Source organism: Furipterus horrens, unplaced genomic scaffold (assembly GCF_987537825.1).
Source record: "Furipterus horrens unplaced genomic scaffold, mFurHor1.1.pri manual_scaffold_9, whole genome shotgun sequence".
NCBI classification, from domain to species: Eukaryota; Metazoa; Chordata; class Mammalia; order Chiroptera; family Furipteridae; genus Furipterus; species Furipterus horrens.
In genome coordinates this window covers 90,323,882-90,346,524 of record NW_028327179.1, presented here as the reverse complement: position 1 = coordinate 90,346,524, position 22,643 = coordinate 90,323,882, and positions in this window count along the sequence as shown.

Below are 22,643 nucleotides of genomic sequence, written 5' to 3'. Positions count from 1 at the left end.
CTACGAGGCGCAGCATCAGCCCCTGTCCTCACCACACCAGCCTTCTTCCCTGCCACCCCTGTCATGGCGGCTGGTTGGGGTCCCTTTGGAGGAAGAGTCTAGTTAGTCCTCCAACTTGATTCTTATTTTTCAAAGTTTTTGGTCCACTCTAGGTCCTTCCACATGAACATTCAAATCCATTTGTCAATTTCTACCAGTTTGTCCAAAAACCTGATGGAATTTAGATTGGGATTGCATTGAACATGGTCATGAATTTGGGAAGGGTGGACACTGTAGCAATATTGAGTCTTCTAACTAATAAACACAGTATCTCTCTCCATTTATTTAGAACTTCTTTAATTTCTCTCAGCAACCTTTTGTAATTTTCAGTGTTTTGTAAATTTCCCCAGATCTTTCTAATTTTTTACTAGTTTGGTGTGACTTTTTAATAAGAAATGGATGTTGGATTCTGTCAAATGCTTTTCTTATGTTTATTGATACGATTGTATGTTTATTTCTTTTTTAGCCTGTTAATGTGGTAAGTTAACTGATTTTGAAATGTCAAAGCAACTTGGCATTCTTGGAATAAACTCAAAGTGGTCATGGGGTTTTATCCTTGTTATATATTATTGGATTTTATTTGCTACAATTTTGTTGAGAATTTTTGCGTTCATGTTCACGAGGGATATTGGTCTGTAGTTTACCTGTAATATCTTTATCTGGCTTTGGTATCAAGATAATGCTGGCTTCACAAAATGAGTTGGGAAGTGTTCCCTCTTCTTCACTTTTCTGAATAAATTTGTGTAGAATGAATTTCCTTAAAAGTTTGGTAGAATTCACCAACAATGCCATATGGACCTGGAGGGTTTTTGAGGAGAGAAGGGTAGATTCAATTTCTTTCATAAATATGGAGCTATTAGGGTAATCTATTCCTTCTTAAATGAAATTTGAGAGTTTTCATCTTTCAAGGGCTTAATTTCATCTAAATCATCATATTTTTTAACAAAATATTGTTCATGGTACTATTTTATTATCTTTTAATATCTGTAGAATGTGTGGTGATGTTACATCTCTCATTCCTGATTTTGGTAATCTGCATCTTTTCTCTGTTTTACCTGATCAGTCTGGCTGAGAGTAATCAGTTGTATTGATCTACTTAAGAAGTTATTTTAGATTCATTGATTTTTCTCTATTGTTTTTCTGTTTTCTATTTCACTTAACTCAGTTCTGACCTTTATTATTTCTTTTCTTCTTCTTACCTCATTTCAGTTTTTCTTCTTTCCAGATTTTTATGGTGGAACTGAGGTTATTAGTTTGAGACCTTTATTCTTTTAATACAGGTATTAGCATTTTAAAATTTCCCCGTAAGTACTGCTTTAACAGGATCCTAAAAATGTTAGTATGTTGTGTTTTAATTTTCATTCAACACAACCTTTAAAAAAGGCTTAATGCTCATTCAAATTTGCCAACATTATTTTAAATTTGAGATTATTCTTCAGATCAATTGACCCAAATATTAAGAATATAGCATGCTAACCAGGCTTTCTTTTTACGTTGTATTGAATGCTACTATACATCGATTTTGGATTTTCAATGTAAAAACTGGAGTTGTTAAAGTCACCTGCATGGAACAGACGTGGCTGTGCTCCCCAGGGCCACTTGTGACACACTGGGGAGCTTGTACGCTTTGCCCTTGACAGGCGGTCGTACCAAATTATTTTCATTTGCCCCACAACAAAGCCAGTGAAACCCAAAGGTTAATTTAATAATTCCTGTGAGATAAATTCATCTGGGAGCCAAGATAACTATAAATACATGGCGCATTACATTCTGTGCTTAAAATTAGATTGGGGAAGGAAGGTGGAGTAAGACAATTCGTTTAACATTTTCTTTGGAGATAAAAGCCAGTAAGAGGCTTTTTCATGGTACAGTGATTTCAGGCAATTTGTCTAAAAGATAACAATGTTACTTAAGGTAATCCTGCAAAAATGGGAGCCTGCTTTCCACTCCAGCTGTTAACCTTTCCCCAAGCACTGAGTGGGCCATTATATCATTGTTATTTAACTTTTCTAATTTTAATAGAATATCAAATTTTTTGCTTATTTACTCGCTTTAAATTTTCATATTCCAATTCTTTATTCCAAGAATAGAAAAAAGATAATAGTGGAATAAAGTGTTGCCACTTCTGATTCGAGGGAAAATTAAGATTGTGATAGGATATTGGGACCAAACCCAATAGGATGAGGTTTGAATGGGAGTTAGGGTTTAAAGAATCTATGGCACAAACGCAGAATAGGGGAGACCTAATTCTTGGAAAAAACTCACAATAAAAAGGAATAAGGATTTGCTGCCAGCAATTCAGTAAGAAACAATAGTATGAAACATAGAAATGACACATTAAGAAAGCCGATAACCTCATTGCACTCGACTCTGGTAAGATCCTTTCCAGAAAAATCCATATTTTCTTGCTATGCCTGCCAAGACCATGAAAAACTGACGTGTGCTAATGAGATTAGAAATCATGCCGGACAGAGGTGCTCAGCAGAACTAGAAATGATATGCTCGGAGAATAAACAGGCAAGACATGACACTGTCCAGAATTTAAAGGACTGTCATGTGAAACTTAATGACAGCAGCCACTAAGAGTTCTGTGGGGCACAAAACAAAGACATGGTAATTAAGATGGTCCAACAAATTGATAAGCTGCTTTCCAAATCTTTGGACTCGTCAAGAATGGAATTGTTTTTTTCTCGGGTGGCCGACAATTAAAAGTGCTGTAAGCCCCGGCTGCTGTGGCTCAGTGGATTGAGTGCTGGCCTGCAAACCAAAGGGTCACTGGTTTGATTCCCAGTCAGGGCACATGCCTGGGTTGAGGGCCAGGTTCCCAGTTGGGGGTGAGCGAGAGGCAACCACACATTGACTTTTCTCTCCCTCTCTTTTTCCCTCCTTTCCCCTTTCTCTAAAAATAAATAAATAAAAATCTTTTTTAAAAACATGCTGTGAAGGATTCCTCGATGAACAGGCAATGGTAGTAGAACTGGTGGCAGTGGCTCTCAAACTCTTTGGTTTCAGGATCCTTTTACAAACTTAAAAATTATTAAAGACCCAAAAGAGTTTTAGTTTAATGTGGGCTAGGTTAATCAATATTTACCATATTAGAAATTAAGACTGAGACTTTTTTTAAATTATGTATTTATTCACTTAAAAATAACAATAAACCCATGACATATACAAACAACATTTTTATGACTCTATTTTCCAAAACAAAAATTTAATGGCATGGTTTTGCATTTTCACAAAACTTTGAAATACATGGTTTAATAGAAGCTGGCTGAATTCTTGTGTCTTCTATATTCACATTGTTGCAATACTGCATGTCATGTCATTCCTGGAAACCTCACTACAGGCTTGTGAGGGCAGGAGAGTAAAAAAGGAAATGCCACTTTGGTATTAATATGAAAGTAGTTTTGGCTTCATGAACCCCTAAATACATTTCACACATTCCAGTCACAGTTTAACCCCTTTTAGTCTAATACCATCTAATAACATCAATTTGTCGAACTAATAACACTATACGAATAAGTCAAGTGCTTCCCTCTCAGTGTAGGGCTTAGAAGTTTCTACTTTGAAATAAAGCATCCACGTGTGAATCTAGCAAAATCTGAAAAGGTTTTTTTTTTTTTTTCCTATAATCAAGATAAATCAATCTTCCACTAGTGGAAGTTCAATAATCCTGACAACATCATATCATTGGCTATTATAAATTTAAATGATCTTACAAAATTTTTAGAATGGGGTCATGTCAAAGTTATATATCTATGAGAACATTTAAATTCAAAGTTTTCCATAAAGTCATTTTTTGATTAATAAATCTAAAAGTAAAGTGAGTTTTCAATATCTAAGTAATTTTCACTGTTGTCTCAGTTCCATGTAAGCTTTATTATAATTACGCTGCAAATGTTTAGGAATATATCCCAAGATAAATGACATTATAACTGAAAAGGAAGAGCATCCCAACTTGAACTAAACTTTTAAATATTTATTTTTTTATTGATTTAATTGGGGTGACACTGGTTAATAAAAGAATGTAGGTTTCAGGTATAGAATTCTGTAATACATCACCTGTATATTGTGTTGAGTGCTCACCACCCCAAGTCAATTCATCCTCTTTACTGTCTTCTTCCTCCTGCCACCCTCTTCCCTCGGGCAATCACTGTACTGCTGTGTCCAAGAGTCTCTCTTTCCTTTTTTTCTTTGCTTAATCCCATCACCCTTCTTACCCAGCCCCCAACTTCCCCTCTGACAGCTGTTAGTCTGTTCGCTGTATACCTGAGTCTGTCTCCAGTTTGTTTATTTTGTTCATTAGATTCCACATATGAGTGAAATGATATGGTACTTGTCTTTCTCTGGTTTATTTCACTTAGCATAATACTCGCTAGGTCCATCCACGTTGTCTCAAAAAGTAAGATCTCCTTTTCTACACCTGAGAAGTATTCCATTGTGTAAATGTACCACAGGTTTTTGACCTATTCCCCCACTGATGGGCACCTGGGCTGCTTCCCAGTCTTGGCTATTGTAAATAATGCTGCAGTGAACATGAAGGTGCATATATTCTTCTGAATTAGTGTTTTGGTTTCTTTGGATATATTCCCAGAAGTGGATATGCTGGGTCATAAGCAGTTGCATTTTTAATTTTTGAAGTAACTCCATACTGCTTTTCACAATGGCTGCATCAATCTGCATTCCCACCAACAGCTCACGAGGGTTCCCAGCACGTGTGGGTTCCCCTTTCTTCACATCCTCACCAGCACTTGTTGTTTGTTGATTTATTGATGATAGTCATTCAGACTGGTGTGAGGGGATATCTCATTGTGGTTTTAATTTGCATCTGATAATTAGCGTAGTTAAGCATTTTTTATATGTCTGTTAGCCATCCATCCATATGTCCTCTTTGGAGAAGTGTTTATTTGGGTCTTTTGCCCATTTCTTAATTGGATTGTTTGGGTGGGTTTTTTGTGTTGAGTTCTATAAGTTCCTTATACATTTTGGATATTAACCCCTTATCAGATGTATTGGCAAATATGATCTCCCATTCAATGGGTTGTCTTTTCATTTTGTTGATGATTTCTTTTGCTGTGTGAAAAATTTTTAGTTTGATGTAGTATCATTTATTTTTTCTTTTGTTTCCCCTACTTGATTTGATGTAACAGAAAAAATATCACTATGAGAAATGTCAGAGATTTTACTGCCTATGATTTCTTTTAGGACTTTTATGCTTTTGAGTCTAACATTTAAGTCTTTAATCCATTTTGAGTTTAGTCTTCAGTAAGGTATGTAAGATTGTGGTCTAGTTTAACATTTTTTGCACCTACCTGTCCAGTTTTCCCAACACCATTTATTGACTAGACTATCTTTACCAGATTGTATGTTCTTGTCTCTTTTGTCACACATTAATTGGTGTGGATTTATTTCTGGGCTCTTCATTTTGTTCCTTTGATCCATATATCTGTTTTTATGCCAGTATTATGCTGCTTTGATTACTATAGCCTTGTAGTATTGTTTGATATTAGGTAGTGTGATTCCTCCAACTTTGTTCTTCTTTCTCAAGATTGCTGTGGCTATTTGGGGTTTTTTATGGTTCAATATAAGTTTTTGAAATCCTTGTTCTAGTTCTGTGAAATATGCCATTGGTACCTTGATAGGGATTAAGTTGAATCTGTAGATTGTTTGGGTAGTGTGGATATTTTAATGATGTTAATTCTTCCTATGTGTGAACACAGTATATGCTTCCAATTATTTGTATCTTCTTCTATTTCTTTCTTTGGTGTCTTATAATTTTCTGAGTACAGGTCTTTTTATCCTTGGTTAAATTTATTTCTAGGTATATTACTTTTTGAAGCAATTGTAAGTGGGATTGGTTTCTTAGTTTCCCCTTCTCATAGTTCATTATTGGTGTGTAAAAATGCTTTCTGGAAATTTATTTTGTATTCTGCTACTTTAATGAATTCAGTTATCAGTTCTAGTAGCTTTTTGGTTGTATCTTTAGGCTTCTCTGTAGACAGTATTGTGTCATCTGCAAATAATGAGTCTTACTTCTTCCTTTTCTATTTGAATGCCTTTTATTTCTTCTTTTTGTCTGATTGCTATGGCTAGGAGTTCCAGTACTATGTTGAATGAGAGTGGTAAAAGCAGGCATCTCTGTCTTGTTTCGAATCTTATAGGAAATCCTTGTAATTTTTGTCCACTGAGTATGATGTCAGCTGTGGGTTTGTCATACATGAGTTTTATCATGTTGAGGTATGTCCCCTCTATTCCCACTTTGCTGAGAGTGTTTATCATAAATGGATGATAGATTTTATCAAGTGCTTTTTCTGCATCTATTGATATGATCATTGGTTTTCATCCTTTATTGATATGATCAAGGTTTTAATCCTTTATTTTGTTTATGTGGTGTATCACATTTATTGATCTGCAAATATTGTACCAACCTTGCATCTCCAGAATAAATCCCACTTGATCATGGCTTATGATATTTTTAATGTATTGCTGGATCTGGTTTGCTAATATTTTGTTGAGGATTTTTGTATCTATGTTCATCAGAGCTATTGGTCCATAATTTTCTTTCTGTGTAGTGTCTTTATCTAATTTTGGAATTAGGATAATGCTACCCTCATAAAATGAGCTTGGGAGACATCCCTCATCTTGAATTTTTGAGAATAGTTTGAGGAGGAGAGGTGTTAGTCCTTCTCTGAATGTTTGGTGAAATTCACCTGTGAAGCCATCCAGTTCAGGATTTTTTTTTTTTTAATTACTGTTTCCATTTCACTAGTTGTAATATGTCTGTTCCCTTTCTCTAACTGTTCCTGATTTAGTTCTGGAAGATTATATGTTTCTAGGAATTTATCCATTTCATCCAGGTTGTCCAGTTTGTTGGCATATAGTTGTTCATAATATATTCTTACAATCCTTCGTATTTCTTTGGTGTCAGTTGTTACTTCTCCTTTTTCATTTCTGATATTATTTATTCGGGTGCTCACTCTTTTTTTCTTGATGAGTCTGGTTAAATGTTTGTCAGTCCTTTTCTTCTCAAAGAACCAGCTCTTGGTTTCATTAATCTTTTGTATCATCTTTTAAGGCTCTAATTTGTTTACCTCTGCTCTAGTTTTTATATTTCCTTCCTTCTGCTCACTTTGGGCTTTGTTTGTTGTTCCTTTTCCAGTTCCTTTAAGTGTAAAGTTAGATTACGTATTTGAGATTTTTCTTGTTTCGTGAGTTACTGTGATGCTCTGAATTTCCTTCTTTGACTGCTTTCCTTTTGTTCCATAGAATTTGAGTTGTTTTGTTCTCATTTTCATTTGTTTCATGGTATCTTTTCATTTCTTCCTTGATCTCATTGTTAGTGACATGTTATTTAGCCTCCACGTCTTCGTGTGTTTTTTTAGTTCCTTTTTCTGTGATTGCTTACCAGTTTCATACCATTATGATCAGAGAAAATGTTTACATAATTTCAAACTTCTTAAATTTCTTGAGACTTGTTTTGTGTTCAAACATGTGGTCTTTCATAGAAAATGTTCTATGAGCACTTGAAAAGAATATATATTTTGCCGCTTTGTGGTGAAATGCTCTGAAGATATCAATTAAATCCACTTGATCTAATGTGTCATTTAAGGCCACCATCTTCCCCAGTTTGGCTGCCGCTTTGTGTTTCTTTATATGTATTAAGTCGATCTGCTATGACTCCCAGTCTTTGTGATTCGGCCTTATGTAGTAGGTGTCATGTGGGACCCAGTGGTGCAGTCACCTTAATCATCTTAGCTATGTGCTCTAAGGATGTCCCTTGTGCATGTTATGTGGACCTGCCTGTTGTAATTGAGTCTTGATTGCTATTCTCCCATTTGTGCATGGGATTGACCTGCAGGCTGCCTGATTGTGAGGCTCAACCCCAACCACAGCGTGCAAGCTATTGTGCAGCTGCTTACCAAATGGAGCAGAATTCACCTCAACAGGGTTTGGTGCCTGCCGAGACTTCCCTTTGGATATGCTGTTTGTAAGCTTATTGGACCCTTCTCTGATGTTGTTGGAAGCTGGCCACTGGGTGTGTTGATTCTGGGCCTCTTGGGATGAATTCTGGTTCAGACCAATGTCAGGTGCTGTCTGTGCTTGTCCTTTGGCAACCTGTTTGGAGTTACAAAAAATCCACAGTTTGTGGCTGCCTCTGGTGGGCTTGGGTGTATGCTGGAAGGACCATGCTACGCACCAAGGCCAGCTTTTATTAGCACGGGGCCTCAAGGCAAGTCAGCAAAAGTCCCAAGGCTCCCGGAGATCTGCCCTCACCTGGTGGCTGCCTGTCATGCTCAGTCATTGAAAGAGCTTCCAGCAGATTTGGGAAGATGGGGCTAGTGAATCTCCCATGAAGGGGGGGTGCTGTTCATGTTTCAGGGAAGGTTGTGAATTTGGTCCCTGCCTCAGAGCCATACGACTCAGTCTGTTCTGGATTTTGTCCTGACCTCAGCAGGGCAGAGCAACTAGGAGTTAGGCAAGTGAGGCCTCCGGAGCCCCGAGATTGGGTCTGCCAGGAGCTGGGAGGGTGGGAGGGTGGTTCTATTGGATCTCCCATGAGTGGTTCTATTGGATCTTCCAGTCAGGTTCACAGGAGAGTGGGGGGAATGGCCCAAGACCCAAAGTCACTGTCACTCCCTGAGTCTTCCCAGACTTCTGCGCACCGGCCAAGGGAGCTGACTCTACAGAAGGACCTAAACTCTGCAGACTGAGGTGAAAGGGAGTCCAGAGGGTAGGGCAATTGCTTTCCCCAGGCCAATGCCACAGGGAGGGGAGCATTCCACCCACGAAAGATGACGTCTTTGGTACGGAAGAATGACTCAGCACAGGGAATCTGGCTGCTGTCTCCCCAGCTCTCTCCCCTGAGCCACTAAACCTAGACTCTCCTCAAGCAACTCTAGTCTGCTGCACCCTCCCTCTACCAGAGGAGCCCAGAGTGAGTGGTTGCAAGAGATTTTGTGCATTGGCCCTTTAAGAGGGTTCCTTTGTCTCTAGCAGACTCCTTTCTCTCCCTGGTAGAGGGAACTCCACTGCTTTTCACAGCCAGCTTATGGTAAGTGTGCACCTCTTCCCAGCTCGGGGCCTCTAGGGTGGGGAGCCTGGCTTAGGCTTTGGACCCCATGCTTCTCAGGGGGAATCCCCACAGCTGAGATCTCCCTCCAGAACCTCAACTATAGACCATGGGAGCAGAGTCTCTGCCTTTCCTCCCAGTCTGGATGTGGCTTCTTCTGCAAATGCTTGGTTATAAGACTCCTCTTCAGCTAGACTTCAGGATGGATGTTCTTTAATTTAGGGAAATTCATAACATTACAGACCTATCTCAAAAAAAAAAAAAAAAAAAAAACAAGAAAAAGCTGAAATATACTATCTAACTTTACGTTTAAAGGAACTTAAAAAAGACAATAAACAAAACCCAAAGTGAGTAGAAGGAAGGAAATAATAAAGATGGAGCAGAAATAAATGAAATAGAGGAACACAAAGGATTGTAAGAAAATATTATGAACAACTATGTGCCAACACACTGGACAACCTGGATGAAATGGATAAATTCCTAGAAACATACAATCTTCCAAAACTAAATCAGGAAGAATTAGAGACTCTGAGTAGATAGGTTACACCTAGTGAAATTGACACAGTAATAAAACAAAAACAAAAACAAAAACTCCCAACAAACAAAAGCCCTGGACCAGATGGCTTCACAGGTGAATTTTACCAAACATTCTAAGAAACTAAAACCTCTCTTTCTCAAACTATTTCATAAATTCCAGAGGTGGGAAGGCTCCCAAACTCATTTTATGAAACCAGCATTATCCTAGTTCCAAAACCAGAAAAAGACACTACAAGAAAGAAAATTATAGGCCAATATTCCTGACAAACATAGGTGCTAAGACCCTTAACAAATATTAGCAAACTGAATACAGCAAAGCATCAAAAAGATCATATACCGTGATCAACTCAGACCTATTCCAAGAATGCAAGGTTGTTGCAACATTCGCTAATTAATAAATGTACTTCACCACATTAACAAAATGAAGGATAAAGACCACATGATCATATCAACAGATGCAGAGAAAACATTTGATAACATCTAGTACCCATTTATGGTAAAATCTCTCCGCAAAGTGGGAATAGAAGGAACATATATAAACAATTCCTGTTTTGCCCTTGGAGGGAGTGAGTGCAGTTTCACCTATTCCACCACCATCTTGAAATCTGAACTAAATTTTTTAAACTAAATTTAAACATACATGTTTTCACAAAACTAAAAATGTCTAGACCATACTTATGAGAATGCATTTGCTTATGCATAACCAAATTTATATTTTTTAAAGTCTGCAAAAGCATGTACATATACATTATGTGTTAAACCTCTGGCAGTTTAAGGTCAAAGTATTATGATACTTTATGAACAATAGAAGTTTATTGACACTTAAAACTATTAAATTTAACTGTCTAAGTATTTGCTTTTGTGGTACCATATTACAAAAGCCCAATAACTACAAATCTGTTTCTCTTTTTCTTAGTACTGCTATAATATTTAGATAATTCTCAAAACAAGCTAAGTTTGTGACCCAGTGCACAATTTATTTTTAATATTGGGTAATAATTACAATATTTGTTCAGTAAAAGATGAAGTTCTCTAATCATTTTCCAAAAGGGCTGACATCTTAAACTCATTTTGCTTTTACTTCTTTGTTACTAACAATTTCCAGGTTTGGAAGTTTCTATATATCTCTCCCCATATTTTTAAAAACCCAGTTATCTGATTTTTCCTGCTATTGCTATTTGACTCCTTGATAAGGGTGGACTTCAATTCATTCAATTACTTCTAAATTGTTCCCCCATAAAATTTTCCAACTCAAGCCTTTGGATTTCTTTGAATGCTAGTCACCCAAAATAACACCAAAACAACCTGCTGATAATATGGTGCTGACCTTGAGACTTCCAGCCAAGATGGAGGCCTAGACAGACACTCTGCATCTTCCTCCACAACTAAAAAGGAATATAACTACCTCAAAACTAGAGACCACCAGAAGTTCCAGAAAACCAAACTGCATGGAAGTTTAACAAAGAAAGGTATAAAGAAGAAATACTCATCCAGGCAGGTAGGAGGGGCGGAGCCAGGGCAGAGAAGATGCGGTGTGGTGGCAGCAGCAGCAGCAGCAGCAGTGGCAGCAGTGATGGCCATGGTGGCAGCTGCAGGCAAGCAGAAAGGCAAGGCAAACATTTTAAAAAGTCAAGAGGGACACCTGGGGAGCACTCCCAGCACCAGACCAAACCACACAGCTCATGGTTCCAGCACCGGGGACCATAAAGCCTCATTGCTTCTGACTGTGCAGACCAGTGGGGGTGGGGCAGACTGCCGTTTGTTTAAAGGGCCCCACGGTCCTAGAACATTAGCAAATCCACTCACTCTGGGAACAACAGCCAGGGCAACTGCTAGAGAGGCGCCAGGCCCATATGGAAGTGGGAGAAGTGCCTGGAAAAGGGGCGAGTGCTGAGCAAGCAGCATTGTTCCCTCTCAGACCCCTCCCCCACACACAGCGCCACAACATGCTGAAATGGGTCGCCCTGTACTGACGAATACCTACGGCTCCACCTCTTACAACAACAGGTGTGACAGCTCTACCTAACTGACGAATACCTACGGCTCCACCTCTTACAACATAACAGGTGTGACAGCTCTACCTAAGACACAGAAGCAAACAAACACAGAAGCCTGTCAAGAAGAGGAAACAGAGAGGTATGGCCCAAAAGAGTAACAGATCAAGGTTCCAGTGGGAGAACTAAGCGATGAAGAGATAGCCAACCTAACAAATGAGGAGATAACCAACCTAACAGAGGAAGAGTTCAAAACACTGGTGATAAAGATGCTCACAGACTTGACAGATATGCTTAAGTATGGAAAATGCATAAGGGAAGAAATGAAGGCTATGCTAAGTGAAACAAAAGAAAATCCACACAAAACCATGGTGAGGAGAAGGAAACCGGGGTTCAAATCAATGATTTGGAATATAAGGAAGAAAAAAACAGTCAACCAGTACAGAATGAGGAAACAAAAATTGAAAAAAATGAGGACAGGCTTGGGAACCTCTGGGACAACTTTAAATGTGCCAACATCCTAATCATAGGGGTGCCAGGAGAAGAGGAAGAGCAAGAAATCGAAAGCTTATGTGAAAAAATAATGAAGGAAAACCTCTCAAGTTTGGTGAAGGAAATAGACATACAAGTCCAGAAAGCACAGAGAGTCCCAAAGAAGCTAGTTCCAAAGAGGACCACATGACGACACATAATCATTAAAATACCAAAGGTATTTTAAGAGAGAATTGTAAAAGCAGCAAGAGAAAAGCAGTTACCTACAAAGGGGTGCCTATAAGACTATCTCAAAAGAAACTTTGCAGGCAAGAAGGGACTAGCAAGAAGTATTCAATGTGATGAAAAGCAAGGACCTACAACCAAAACTACTCTATCCAGCAAAGCTATCGTTTAGAATGGAAGTGCAGATCAAGTGCTTCCCAGACAAGGTAAAGCTAAAGGAGTTCATCATCACTAAGCCATTATTATATGAAATGTTAAAGGGACTTATTTAAGTAAATGAAGATAAACACTATGAACATTAAAATGACAACAAACTCACCACTATCAACAACTGAATCTAAAAAATGAAAACAAAATCCAACTAAGCAAACAACCAGAACAGGAACAGAATCATAGTGTGGGGATCATTTGGAGGGTTATCAGCTGGGAGGGGGAATGGGGAGAAATGGGGATATGGTGCAGGGATTAAGAAGCATAATCAGTTGCTACAAAATAGACAGGGGAAAGTTAAGAATAATATAGGAAAAGGTGAAGCCAAAGAACTTATATGCATGACCCACAGAAATGAACTAAGGGGGGTGGGATTGCTGGAGGCAAGGGCAGTACTGGGCAGAGGGAAGCAAAGGGAAAAGAAATTGGTACTACTGTAACAACATAATCAATAAAATATGCTTTAAAAAAAAGATGATGCTGACCTTGATGAGTGAGAATGTTACCTCTATGGAGTCTCAGCAGCAACCAAAAGGGGAGTGGGCAAAGTTGGGATATTTATTGAGATTTTTGAAGTCTATAGTCTAAATTAATTCTTTTGAAGGAAAGAGTGTGATGCTCAGTTAGAATTGGAGAAGAATCATGACATAATATTTAGGATTGTTAGATCCAACAACATAAAGATTTTGAAAGTAGGGTTCAAAGATTCTTGGGGTGTAAACTGTCATTTGGTGTTTTGTATTCAAGAGTTAGTGGGTCTTTTAGGATTTGCCTGAAATGAAAAATAAAGTTGTCTGCAATTTTTATCTTCCTGGCGGGGTAACTAATGAAGAAAGTGCACTAATATTCATTTAGGCAGCCAGGTGAGTGATACAGATGGTTTCCTTTCTCAGTCTGATTCTCATTAAAAGGAAACAGAGGACCACCCAATTTTTGTGGAAAAAAGGATGCCTAGTTTATAAGTATTTTTATAAACGTTGTATTTTGAATATATTATATAAAAATAATTGAATATAAATATATTTATACTTATTTATTGAATGAATGAAAACTTCAGGTAGGGAGGAGAAGCTGACCAAGCAGCCTTATTCTGTACCCTGAGTTTCTTCTTGCTCCTTGAGTTCTAATATTTAATGTCTTTGTCACCACCGTGCCCAGTTTCCCCTGAGCATAGGTTAAAATTCCAGTCCAAGTTGGCACAAGAATATGCTTCCTTATAAATTTCTTTGGCATAGCTGAGTTAGGCAAGAATTTTAGAAATTATTGCTAGCTACTAAGAACACATTGAGAGAAATAAACAATGAAACAAACAAAGCATTCAAACAAAAGAACTGCATCTACAATAACCAGTGATACTTCCACTCGCAACAATTGGTGCTGAGTGAACAGAACCATTCATCGATTTAGGGAAAACTCCACGATTGTTTCTTCGAGGCAGCACTGCTGATACAACTTTAATCACTGCCCAGCAGTGTACACACCCTGATTTTCTGAGATTATTCCCACAATGGTTCACAGTGATGAGATGGGATTAAAGCTCCTTTGCTTGGCACTCAAGGCTCAAGTTTCTCCTTGCAGAAGATAAATAGAAAAAAATGATGACTGAGGCTTAGAACGCTCAAGCGACTCACTCATGTCATAAATGGGAATCGAAACTGAGCGAGTGTTGGCTTTGAAAACAGGGAGACCTGGTTAGAATCCCCGTTCATGCGCACTATAGCTTCGTGGTCTTGCTCAGACTCTCTGGCCTTTATCTCTTCATTAGTAAAACGTGGGTAAGGAGAACGCTATTTCACAATGGATTTGTGAGAGCCATGTGAGATAACATGTATCACACACTTACCCTCAATATCATTATTACATTAAACCACACGAAATTGATATTTTCGTATATTAAAAAGCTGACTTTTGAAAACTTACATGGTTCAATCTTATGTTAGCTAGTAAGATGCAAGGCTGAAATCCAGATTCCAGCTGTCCGGGTCCAAGGCCCTCGCACTTCCATACAATGCTACCTTTTGTTTGCAATGAAAGTTACTTTTATTTGGGTTGGTGCTGCCAACCAAATTATGAAACAATTTATTTTAATATAAGAGATGTGTAAAGACAACAAACTGTGAAAGTTAGAGAGAAAAAGAAGTCACAGGGTTGGTGCAAACTTCTAGACTTTACAAATACAATGGTTGTCCAGTTATTCTGCCTCTTATAAAAACAGTGAGGTATACATGGGGAAGATCCTGGTTATCCTTCTTAATGTCAATGTCATTGGTTCACTTACTTTGCTGCTGGAGCTGAGATGTCAGTCTTCCGCCCTCTAACTGGGACTTGTACCACTGGCTCTCTTGGATATCCAGGTTTCCAGCTTGCTGACTGCAGATCTTGGAATTTCTATGAAGCCTCTATAAAGCACATGAGCCAATTCCTTATAATAAATTCTCTGTATATATATATATATATATATATATATATGTGTGTGTGTGTGTGTGTGTGTGTGTGTATAGATATAGATATAAATATAGATAGATAGATAGACAATCTTATTGGTTCTGTATGGAAAAGATTATAGTTATGGTTTATTTTTTTTAATAGTGCACTCTGGAGCTGCCATTCATAAGTGTATCTAAACTGTTTTCTAAAGATACTGGCCATCACTTTGTAGGTTTAGATTTTCAAGGTCTGAGCATATGATCTGTCACTAGGCAGCCAGCTTTGTTCTGTCTGTGAAGTCAAGACTCACACAGAAAGGCTTCCCGTGGGCGGAAAAGAATGTGTCTCCGATTTCAGCGGGGCAGTGTACCGGGCAGAGCTTGAGATTGGATGTCAGAAGATTAGCATTTGAATTCCAATTCTGCTATTTACTGGCTGTAAGAAGTAACTTCTTTGAGCTTCAGCTTTCTCACCTGCAGAGTGAGCACAATAAGGACTAACTCAGGGGTCCAGGAAAGACTTAGGGAGACAATGTATGTGAGCTGCTTGTTGTAACTCAATAGTGTTTCAAGAATGTCACTTGTCGTAATGTATTATTGTATGTTGAAGGCAGTATGACTTCTGCACCTGTTTATTTAGGTTAATAATCTTTCTAAGCCTAAGGAACTTCATGTACTAAAGATAAAAAAGACAGAGACAAAGAGATTACAACTGACTTGTGCATGTTCTTGTGAGGATTAAACGGCGCAATGCATGAAAAGTCTCTAGCAAAAATCTTGGTAATGCATGTGCTTCCTTCTTCCTATAAAGGTATAACTTCTTATTAAATCAATAAACCATTAGTCTCTTTAATTTTATGCTACGTGTATATTTAAACAAATAACAAAATCAAATAACTGCCCACACCCAAATTCTACCAAGTGATGTCCATACCCATCGTCCGCTGTGAGCCATCACCATGGCTTCTTCCAGACCATGCAGCTTCTCATCCTATATCCTCTTGTCCCATCAAGCACCTGTAACTGTGAAACACAAGGTCCCTGACCTTGTATCACCAAAGGGAAAAAAAAATTGTTGCACTTTATAGCTGAAAGATAAGTATTTCCTTTGCTGGCTGGTACTCAACACTGTCACATAGTTATGAACTTTCTGAAGATTTTATGGGAAAGGGAAACAGATTTCTGCTCTGGACACTTAGATGAGCAAGAAAAAGAAATTGGAACACCTTTCCTGGATCACTTCTCCCTCTGTGTCCCAGAGAAAGAGCCCTGCCTTCAGGACTTTCCATTAGATAAATTCCAGCCTCTGAGAGGGAGATGCAGTGGTCCAGGTGTGTATGACACCGATGGGCACATTCAGTCCCGAGGAGCACAGTCTGGGGCCTGTCTGCAAAGTTCAAACCATATTCTCCAATTCAGCCTTGTCAGAAACAAAGCTGATATTCTGATCTCCATATGCCCGGTTCTTATGTCTGTGGCTCAATATCTTCTCAGCTAAGGAAAAGAAGAGCCATCATCCCCAAACTCCACCCAATTGATTTTTTTAGAGAGAGGAAAACAGAGAGAGAAACATCAACGTGAGACAGAAACATCGAACAGTTGCCTCCCATACGCGCCCCAACCAGGAATCGAAGTCGCAACCTTTCGGTGAACAGGAATGTGCTCCAACCAGCTGAGCCACCCAGCCAGGGCTGTTGCTTATTACTTTGCTTTTAGTTGCCTAGATATTTTTATGATAGGAACATGCATTATGATATTTTTCTGAACATCAGGTGTTTGTTTGTCAAGCAAGCTCTGATACACTTAAAATAGAAGCTTTGCTCCAAGGGTAACTCTCATTAATATTTTTTATAATGGACGCTGAAGAGAGTTTTTGCAAATAATGGCTTTTATATCTGCCTCTTTAAAATCAACATCCATATATAGTCTTGGCATTGGCTAAGACTATATATGGGTGCCTCTTCGATGCCAGAGTTAAATCAGGGTCAACTTGGCACATGGCCTTGAATCAGGTTTACGTGGGTGATTTATACCCATTCATTGGGCAAGAACAGCCCATAAACCTTTACCAGATAACGGCTCTCGAGGACACAGAGTTCGTCTTTGCCTGTGATAAAGGCCATATCACAGAGTGCCTGACAGTGAACCCCAGAGTCAGATTCCTGCCTCAGACTCCTCTTACTTGCTGTGACCTGTGGTACTTTTTAACCCTTCCATGCCTTGATTTCTTTTTCTACAAATGAGAAGAATAATAATAACTATCTTCTAGGTTTTCTGTGGGAATTGCTTCAATTAACGCTTATTAAGTGTTTGGAATAACGCCTGGTACAGAGTCAGAATGCCGGTTCTGGGGCCAGACTGCCTAACTCAACCTGCCGCCTACAATCTCTGTAGGTCTTGGTTTCCTCATCTAAAAAGCTGGTATAAAGATAGGGACCTCTTTGGGTAATTACGACACATAATTGAGATGATCCGTGCAGACTTTGTGACAAGCAGCAGCATAAATAAGATGAAAGGTTTTCTTTTCTTCTTTTCACAAAAAAGAACACAGGAGGAGGGCAGTCCAGGTGCGATATGGCACCTGCGCCATTTAAAGAACTCAGGCTCCTTCTGTCCTACTGCTTTATCCATGCCGTCTCATGATTCCAACCAGCTGCTTGAGCTCCAGCCATCACAGCCACATTCCAGGCAGTAGAAAAGAAAGGAGGGTATAACCCTTTATGACATGGAATTAGAACTTTTTCTCTAGAATTTTACCTTCCATAAAACTTGCTAGGGGTTTTCTGCATTAATAATCAGAACTAATGATATAGTTGAAGAAAACACTTCCTCCCCACCTCAAACGATATTAAAGACTCACTGACAGACTTACTTATCCAGCTTGGAAACGGACAGACTTAGTCATCCAACTTGGAAGGTTAGCTAAGCATTTGTTATATATATATCAAGTTATGTGCGTGTATAGACATCTTGGAGTCTACAGGTTTATAGTGTATATTTGTTATCATTTACACTTGATGGAGGCTACTCTCTGATACTCTTTAATTTGGGGAGTGTAGAAACCCAATTAAGGATCTGAAAGAAAGCTTTGAATGCCTCCCTGGAAGAATACACATAAAAACCTGTACTTTGAATTGTGCTGAATTGTGCACTGAATGTTATGGTACTGAAAATGTATTTCCTTATCAGAAATAATATTTAAAAGTGTGTGCCCTGGTTCGGTGGCTCAGTTGGTTGGAGCATCATTCTGTACACACAAAGAAGTTGTGGGCTTGATTCCCGGTCAGGGCACATACCTAGGTTGTGGGTTCAATCCTTAGTCGGGGTGTGTAAGGGAGGCAATCAATCAATCTCTCTCTCTCTCCCTCTCTCTCTCTCTCTCTCTCTCAAATCAATAATTTAAAAAATCCTTGGATGAGGATTTTTCAAAAGCGTACAATGCTTTGTGACTTATTCACTCTCATATATGTTTCAGCTTGGCAAATTGTTTTGACAATGGGCTTTCCTTCTCTTGTAACAACAACAAAAACCACCTGAAGTTTCATCATGTGCTTCCAGAAGGCCTCTGCAAAGTTAGGGAGTTTATCTGGAGTGTGGTCCCATTTCTTGACAAAAGCTGGGGACTCAAAGCCCTGCTGCCGATGAAACCGATGACGCCTGCCGCAGTAGACAAGACCTCTTTCAGGATTTTCGCAGAGCTCTTGACATTTATAATGAAATGTGGAGCCTCCTCAGAGAATAGAACAGTCCTTCCCCCATCCCCTGGCTCTCCCCACGCCAGTCTCCTGTTCTCTCGCATTTTTGCTGCAGCTGCATTTTCTCTGCCTTAGCCACATGGGCTTCCTTGCTTCTCCCACCACTCTTGCCCTGCCCCATGTGCATCCAAATCAACTCATACTGTCCTCAAGGTCAAGGCAGGACTCTTCTCCCCTGCTGGAAATGGGTCTCTCGGGGTGTGCACATGGCTCTGTCTCCCTGTCCACTCTCTCTGTCAATGCAACCCACCCTGCCCTCCTCTCGAGCTCATCACATGGCTTATCAGTATCTGGCCAGATACTATGTTGGCTTGTTTTTAGATATAGGTACTCTTTCTATCTTTCTCTCTCTCTCTCTCTCTCTCTCTCTCTCTGCCTCTATAAAGAAAGCTTGTCAGCTTGTCCTGTAATCCCCAGATCTAAAGCAGTACCTGTTGGTATTAAATATTTTTGGGTAAATGAATGAGTTTGTTTGCTGATTACGCTTCTTCCATAGAAGTGCCTGACTTTCTGATATTACGTGCACTTGGCCTGTACACGGAGATCTTTTCTTCCAGTAGATTTTCCCGGTGAGGGCCCGGGGCCTGGCCATTGAGGGTGAGACAGGAGCTGGCATCCGGGAAGTTATCAGGCATCTCACCCAAGTCCATGCTGATGGGGACCGACATGCCGCTCTGTGACCTGCTTAAAAATGCCAGAACCCGTGTTAGTGGCTCTGTGGGTTCCCTGATCTTCACCCTATCTGCTGCCACCACACCAGGGTGCCAGGTAAGTAAGGTGACCCCTCAATCTCACCAACAGCCTATGCCTAAATCAGAGTGCAGGACACTTACTGATTTGCTCTGCCAAGGCCCAGTCTCTCACACTGATGTACTGGCAAGTCTTCCCTGAGTCCCTTCACTTAGAAAGGGGAAGCCACAAGCACCCACCGAAGGTTCTCAGCCACAGCGCTGCCATCCTGCGGTGTGACCCACAGCTGGGAGCGGTGTCACAGTCCTTCGTTTCTAGAAGTAAAACATTCACGAATGCCTTAGGCAATTCTCAAAGTGGCCTCTGTTAGAAGACTGTCCCCACTGCTTCCTCTTAGGGTTTCTTAGCTGGAAGGGAAAAGGGCGGGGAAAAGCACACAGATGCTCACATTCTTCTGTGTCTGCTGTGAAGAGCGTGGCCCTCGTGAATTATGGCAGTGTGGATAATGACTGCTCTGTGTGGGTAACTCCACCCTATGCATTCTTTTTTTATTTTGGTATTTGCCTCAATGCAGAATTTGAGAGGGGGAAGTGTGAAAAATCGCAGTAGTCAGGATACATGATATTTTAATACAACATTCTAAAAATCTAAATGTATGCAAAAAAAAAATCCATGATGAACAAAATATCAAAAATTTAAAGGAAGGCTTCTTACTAACTTCTTGGTGTTGGGCAAATTCATATTACCAAACCTCAGTTTCTTCATTCTGAAACAGGGACAGGAATATAGTCAGTTGTCTTTGCCAGGAGGTTGTAAGGATCAAGCCATAGAATGTATTTAAAGTGCCTGATGCACAGAAGGCACCCAGAAAAGAGTGGATGCAGTTATTCACAAGCATCTATGAAATAGCTGTGCTAAAAAGTGATAAAAATTTTTCTTTTTCTCTCCCTTTTGTTTTTGGTTGTTCCCCAGTATGGATGGGGAAGGTTAATATTGACCCATCTGTACTTCATCTTGCAAACAAATGTGAACAAATATCAACACACAGGAGCCAGCTCCCCAGTAGGCCAGTTTCCGAGCCTTTCTGTATTCTAGACAGGTACTCTATCCACTTGGCCATGCTCACCTGTCAGTTCCCGAGTCTTTAAGGCCCACCCCACTCCATGGCAGGCGATGGGCCTCTCTGCCTTCTTCCCATGGCTCCCACAACCTTTCTCTTTTGCCTGCTGCCTCTCTCTCTGCTTCCTGCCTCTCCACAGGGCCAGTCTCAGGTGATCTCATCCCCAAATTGTGCTTATTTGACCAGGGGAATGGAAAGATGGAGTGGGCCAAGGTGGCATGCTAGGAAGTGGGCAGAGGTTGCACTTGCTGCCATGATAGGAAGGCTTACCTTGTGGTTTCTCCTGAAGCGGGCATCATGTCCCTTCTTGTGTGGCTGTCAGTGTTCCTGCTACCTGAGATTGTCCCCAGACGGGGACTGGGCTCGGGGTGGGTCTGCCTCAGGCTAGCTGGTAGTGCATGGGTTCTTGACTTGGTGCAGGAAAGATTTCAGAGCCCAAGTCCAAGTGATTTTGAGAGCACATTTATTAAAGCTGGGGACAGTGAAACAGAGGAAGGGCTTAGGGTAGAAGAAGAGACAGAAGAGAGCCCAGATGGGTCTGCTTTGGGTTTTTGGAAACATGATAGGAAAGAAGTGGGTCACGCTGGGCTGCGTGAATTCACTGAGAAGTAAAAGTCACGGTGACAGACTGAGCCAAGGCAGGGCTGCTGTTAGCTCACTAGAGAGACCAGAGGGGGAAAAAAAAGGAAGCCTTGAAGTTAGGTTCAGAGGGTAAGCCTGGGATCAGCGGCCGCCACCTGTGGCTCCCTGGTTGCAATCTCATGGGACCCTTAGAGTTTGGAGGTAGGGAGCAGGGATACAAGGTGTGGGTGTGCTCTAGGGAGAGCATGCCACGGGTCCTTTGTCTTGAGGTTTTTTATCTTTCTTTGGCCTGTGAGAATCCTAGGGGAGGTCTCAGGGGAGGGTCTTAACAGAATATTCATTAGCCTTCCAGCTGTGTCCTTTGATATGCTGATTCATCAAAATGTGCAAATAGTTATTTTTTGGTTTGTTTTATTTTCAAAGAACGTCATCAAAGAGGGACCAGGAGCAAGGCTGGTCTGCCCTGAAACTGTCTGGAATGAGTAAACCATTTGCTCCTAAGCGTCCTTGGTTAGGGAAGATAAAGAAAGCCTTGTGATTCATTCGCTGGTTCTAAATGGCTCACATTGTTTGGTGGTGTTTAATTATTTTGTCTCAGTTTGCCTTATTCCACTTGTCAAGGTATTTCCCTACCTTCTTACTGTCCTGCCTCAAAACCTTTGTATATCTCTTTGTTTCTAATGGCTTTAATAGTCATATAACATGCCACGAAAGTCACCCTATGAGGGTACAGAATTGGCTGGTTTTTCATATATTTACGGAGTTATACCAGAGTTCATAGGACCCTGAATGCCAGGGTAAGAAGTTGACATTTTATCCTCAGGAGATTGGAGAGTTAACAGTTAACTGCAAAGTGTGTTTACTAATTAAATAACCTGACAAACAGTATTGCCCACGTCCTTTAGCTTCTTCCCAAATTTATGTTACAAGTTGTTTTTTCTGCTTATAATCATGTCATATTTATGATTTTGTTTTCAACTTTCACCTTAGTATTTTTTCATATACAGTTTTCTCTATATCTACACAGTCTTCATCATTTGGAATGACTACCTGTTATCTCTTGCTATTGTTAAATATTTACTGTTTTACCTTATGTGTATAGAACTTTTTAAAATAAACACGTGTGTGTGTGTGTGTGTGTGTGTGTGTGTGTGTGTGTGTGGCTGGACTAGGGTGAGGTAACTGAAGTGCCTAGGGTGTAAAATTTAATTACATGCCCGAGCATGTAATATTGCACCTGCATGTGTCATTTCTTCATCCTAGTCTCAGTCCTATCCCCTACTCTGTGTGTGTGTGTGTGCAAACGCCTCCTTTTAAATTACTTCATCAGAATGAGATTACTGGTTTCATGATGGGATTACTGGTTCCAAGTACATTAAGATTCTTATTGCTCTTGATATTAAAGTACTAGAATATTTCTCAGAAGTCCATTGAAGGTTTTTTTTAAAGCATAATTTTGATCCATGCATCATGGCATTTTACAGAGATGACACAGACAACGAG